This window comes from Drosophila eugracilis, unplaced genomic scaffold (genome assembly GCF_018153835.1).
Source record: "Drosophila eugracilis isolate 14026-0451.02 unplaced genomic scaffold, ASM1815383v1 contig_2154, whole genome shotgun sequence".
NCBI classification, from domain to species: domain Eukaryota; kingdom Metazoa; phylum Arthropoda; class Insecta; order Diptera; family Drosophilidae; genus Drosophila; species Drosophila eugracilis.
The window spans coordinates 2,934,774-2,940,952 of record NW_024573038.1 but is presented as its reverse complement, the minus strand read 5'-3'; positions in this window follow the sequence as shown (position 1 = coordinate 2,940,952).

The following is a 6,179-nucleotide window of genomic DNA, read 5'->3' as shown; positions in this document are numbered from 1 at the left end:
AATTATTGCGACTTGGACGAGGCCGCAGAAAGTCATTATCTAAAATATTTGACATGCGTCGGGACATTTCTGGCAGTCCCAGCCATTAAGAGCAATTAACCATTTTTATTTGGTTTTCTGTTTTTTGTTTAACCATAAGGTATGGAGAAATCCAGACAAACCATAAAATTCAGGGTTCAAATTTCTGTGTCCGTGATTTCCACACGCAATCCGAAAAGTATGCTAGGGAAAAATCAGCACTGGAAAAGCTTTCATCAATGATATATGAGGCATGAAAACAACATTCCCGTTCAGTGAATGCACAGTTTGCAGTAATCATCAACAGAAGGCAAATCTGCAAACCTCCAAAGAACTGTGACTCAAAATTATGAAACGAAAACTTTCTTACCAAGCATTCTATCTCGACGACAACTTTTGAAAATGAATTTTTTATGGCACTGCAGGAGCAGAATTCAGCTCACTAGCAACTCATATCTGCTTGGCTTGGCACTTTTGTTTCCCTGCAGTTTATGTCACAAGCAGTCGGGGCCAAGACCTCCTGATAAGAGGGGATTTCCCAGACTTGGGGGAAAGAAGTTTGCAAAGTAGCAACATCTTGACACCGTATAAGACTAGCCAACTTTCCAGTTTGCAGGGAGAGGCATCAAAAGAGTTTGTTTTGTGGACAAGCGGAATTAGATAGGAGATGCCATCATCTGTGACTAAAAGCAACAGAACAGGTATTACAAAGATTTTATAATTTATTTATAATATTTAAAATGGAAAAATTCTGACAAGCCTGAAAACTAAAATATCTAATACTATTTTTCAAGCTTTTACATTTTGATAATGAGTACAGGGACATCTATTACAACATCACATTGAACCTCTTACTAAAACTAGTCTGGAGTATATTATGTAGTTAACTATCAATCAAAATACAAAGTTGATAGCCATGTACTTTGACTAAACTAAAGCTTTAAAAACTCTTTCTTCCTTTATTCAACCAACAGAACTTACGAATTAATATGTTAAGAAACAAATAAATATTTTATATATATAATTTAATATAATATTTAATACTTAAAACATATGTAAATCTCTTTCAATACTAACTTTAATACTCGCCTTTTGTGCATATTCTTTTCAAGATCCTTTAATGCAAGAACATTTTAAAGCATTTTCATTTTAAGAGCCAAAAGAATGCATGCCATGAACAAGATCAACAAGCTGATAGCAAATAAATCCCATCACTCTTCCAACTGGGACACCATTTAAAACAAAGACAAATTCGCACTTTCCCCTATGCATTCCCCAAAATCCCCCCTCAGCCACTTTCGCATTTCACTTTTGTGACATCTCTGGCGGAAAATGTGAAATAAAATAAATATTGACGGGCGAGTTGAGTTTCTGCAGCAGAGTTCGGATTGGGTGATTTATGTGGCATGACTCATGGGCGAAAAAGTGTAACTGAAACTGAAGCCGGTCTAGATTTATGCGGTGCTATATAGCTGACCAATCTGTCCGTCCAGCGCAGCACAGCACAGCCTGACAATTCCCAGACACGAGGGCAAACAGACCAAGGAAAAATTGAAAACTTTTGTATGAAATGACATTCGTACAGCAAAGTGGGATGCGGATGGATCTCGTTCTCGTTGTGCAGAAAGTCAAGTGGAGTGGGCCAGCAAACATGCCAATATTCCGCAGGCACTTGGCACATATAATGTAAGGAAAGTGCGCTGAAGGGCATTGAACCTTTGTGAAAAAGTGAAATGCATGCCATACATTGTGAAAAATATAAGAGAAAATGACGAAAAGCCATCAATGTGAAGAATGAAAAAAATATATTTTCAAAAACAATTTTGTATTTAATGTTAATTGATTTTTAAGTGCAATTTCTGGGCATTTTTTGTTAAAATAATCAAACCAAAGATTTTCAGATTCAGCATTTAGTTTAGTATTTCTTAAGTCTATTGCCTTTTATTCGTACAAAGTTGAGTTTTTTAAGGTGATAGTTTACTCACTTCTATAGCTAAAAATATTTTCAGTACTCCCAAATTGATATTCTGTCGTTCATCGATTGTACATTCAATCAATGGACTTTTTCTGCGACTGCAGCAGGCTGCCGAAATGCAAATGAGTGGGTGGCCGGGTGGCACGGTGCTTTATCCGCAGATTTGGCCTGCCTCGGTTTTACTTTTCGCCAGATACTCGCACTCAAACGGGAGTGCGGACTCGTATTTCGGTCACCGAGTGCGTGCGTGGAGGGGGATTCACTTGTGCATGTCAATCACATTCTGACAGCCGGCTACGGAGGCATATAGCATCCGCCATATAGAGCACATTCGCACACTCACACACACACACACACACACACACACACACACCTCCCCGACCACAGCCATCCATCTAGCCCGGCCACAATCCATCCTCATCTGGCTGCCAACGATGAGACGACGACGATGAGACAACATTCCCACATTTGATTGACAGGCTAAAACGGTCGCAGGCAATGAAATCGAAACACTAGACCCGAAGACCACAGCCATTTGCATATATTTTTAGTAATTAAATTCAGCAAAGTTCTCAATTATTTATGGCTAATTAAATTTCATTCAGGTGGAAACAAAATTTATACAGCAAAATAGCAAAAAAGACTCTATTATTAATTGGCGTTATAAAACTCTAAAAATACCAGCTAAACACCTACTAAATATGAGGAATATTTATATACATTTCATGACACCCTCATGAAAACAAGCAATTTCTGTCCAAACTATTAATTTATGTTCCGCGCGTAATTATTATTTTTAATTTGCGGCATTTATTTTTTCTCTGATCATATGCATCCGACATAATTTAAGCTGGCAAGAATGGGACGAATTTAATGTGAAAATAATTTCAAGTGTCAAATGGTGGGAAGAGGAGAAGGAGGGGCAATTTTTAAGAATAATAACACTTGCAATATAAACAAAAATTATATATCCGCAGATGAAAATAAGCAAGGCAGCGTTGATTGACGGAAAATTATTACCACAAAATGAGTTTATTTAAATGGATTTAAACATAATTTTTCTCCCATTTCTCATACAAATGCAGAACAATCTGATTTAGCTTAACTCCATGGATGCTTTCATTTAATGACCTACTGTAATATATAGTAAGCTAATTAATTAAGTTTTATCCCAGCTAGCCCATCGTTTTAATGATTTCAAAACCATTAAATTTGCATAATTTTTTGCGATACTGCTGAGTGCGTAAATTAAACGAATTTTACTATTTATCGTATGAAACAAAATTGGGTAATGAAATTCCGAAATTACAACAAACTAATAGATGAACAGGGAGCTTAATGTATGTATTTGCAAACGGGGCAAAAATACAGTTCATTAAAAATTCATTGGGGCTCGCGACTTTGGCAAACTCACTTGAATATTTAGCCAAGCTTGTTGAAAATCAATTTCGGAAAATTGCTGGTATTTATATGGAAATTCAACGGTGCGGGAAAATGTAAAGGAAAAAAATTAACAGAATTTATAAGAAAAGTTTTGCCTGCCACCAAAAAGTTTCGCACAACAACAACAACAACCACAACCACGACAAGGTCCAGGGAATGGGTTTTAAAATGATAAACTGACCCTCACCAAAAATGTCGTCCCTATGCGTCTGCATTCCCAGACACTTCGGCAGAAGCCACCCAAAACTTTACCAGCCACGTCGTCTGTGTTTTGGCCAACTTAATTCAATCAACCGAAAATTGCTTTAAAGTCGAAAATGATTTAATATTCTTGCGGGAGAGATTTCAAAGCAAACTTTAATGAGCTGATTTTTAGCAGCAGTAATTACTCTGGACAAGCGAAAATGCCTTTTCGAAACTCAATTATGTACATTAAGCTACACATTTTTTGTGGCCAGTTGCGAAAATAACACAGGGATAGTGGAAAGAGCTTGTAATGAAAGGTTTGAATACCCTTGAAATTGGGCGTTGGAAAGGGTAAGAAACTATGAAATAAAAATTATAATTTTATCTTACTTTTCACTTACTTTAGAAAATACCCAAAAACAATGTTTATAAAATTTCTTTAAATATATACAAATTATAAACTTAAACCTTGTTTTTGCTAGGAAAACATTAGATTTTCTCTCTTTTTTTATATAAATTTTAAACACTGTTTTTATCCTGCTGTAAGTCTCCTCTTAAGCGGTATTTTAACCATATAAACTTTTCTATGGTTGATCATTTAATTTAAAGTTTCTCGCACAACACAGAGGGGACTTTGCTGTGCGTAAAACTTTTGGGATTTGAGGAATGGTAAACAATAAACATCTCGCAATTTTGGTCGAATTTAAAGCACTTTTCAGTGTCAACGGAAAGGCTTTAAGCAAACTGTCGGAAGTTCAACCAGAAGGATTAAAAGTTTGGCTCAAAAGGACAAAAACTAAAGCTGGACTCCAAAGAACGTCGACAGTTGCCATATTTTCTGTGTCACTCTCTTTCCCTGGGATTTCTTCGAGGGATCCCCCATCTCTTTGCTCAATATGTTTCCCAGTGTTTTCTTTCTAGCCCCCTTCTATTTCCCTCTAACCAACACCAACTTTTTACTAAAAGAAAACTTTAACTGGCTCCACATGGAAATAATTTCAGCAATTTCTTTGCAAGTTGAGTGCGAACAAAAACTGAAAATTTGATATTCTCCTAATGACTAGAGGTAGAGAGCCAACTCCTGGTTTTTGGGCCAGGTGGATAGTTATCCAAGTGCACAGCAATTAGATTTCAACGCCTGAGGCATCTTAAGTTCAAGCTGAGAGAAGGAAAGGAAGACAAATGGTGGAAGTGCTGAGGAATGATTTATTTATCCTGAAAGTGGTAGAGAAATTAAGTTCTATAAAGATGAGTATCTGAAATGCAATTACTTTCGAAATTTGGATTAAATTTTGAAGAAATTTTAAATCAAGAAAATATGGTAAAACGAACCAAAGCTGGATTCGTGCCCATAGTTATTTTACGTTTAAATATTAAAATATTGAAATTGCATTTTCTTTACAATATCTTTTCCTTTCTAAATTACTCTGTTAATAATTAATCTGAACTTTTGCTATTTATTTACCAAACCTGATTGGATTGAAATTATAATCATTTATAATTCTATTTTAATTATTTCTGATCTAATTTCAATCAACCATGTGTATTTTTCCTTTCTCTTACCCATGTAATTAGAGATTTAAATTAGTATGACTAAGCTACCTGCAAAATGTATGCAATTAGGCGCAGAATAATCAATCAGCAATTAAATCCTTTACAAATCCAAGCTAATTCCAGTGCATATGCAACTCTAATTATTTTAGTGACAGTACTAATACCGATTTGACATTAAAATACTCCAATGCTCTGGATTATGGAATAAATGAGCAAAAAATGCATTATATTAGGTTGTCAAAAAAGTCTTGTGGTATTTTCGCTAGTTGGCGCTGAATTAGTATTTTTTATAACGTATACGACATGTAACCAATTCTTTTTTTTTTTAACAGTTGATATTTATTCAGAGTTATCAGGTATACTGCTACCTATGTGGCAGCTTGAGCACGTTTTAAATATAGGGGTTAACAAAGTGTTGGTATAAAGGTTACAATACAATACAATACAATAAATCTATTCATTCACAGTTTAAATTACATCAGACTTCGAAGGTGTTACATATATCTTAATGGGAGATCGTGTGGGTGGTATATTTCGAGTCTTCTCCTTCTTTGTCTCCAGATTAGCCTCTTCGCCAGGGAGTTAGTATTATTGCCAAGGCGTCTGAAATAGCTTTCAGCATGCGTTCGACAAACATTGCCTATCATTTGGATTGGTGAACCATTTTATAATAGGAGTTTGTGTTTAAAAATAAAGGGCTTTTAATAAAATTTTTGTAAATATTGTCGACACTCACAACAATTTGAATTTTAGATTCAAACACAATCTTTTATTACGTATACGACATGTAAACCAACAGAATTACTAAAATGTATAGTTAGTTTTATAAAAATGTAAAAGAACAATCGAAATATAACAAAATGTTTTTTCTACACATTTTACTTTTACATTCCTTTTGCTCCTGAGGTTTTTTACTAGTTAAGCATTTGACAATTGTTACCATCTTGTTTGTGGTATTTCAGAAAGATCCTAAAGTAATTTCTAAAAACATTATATAAATCCA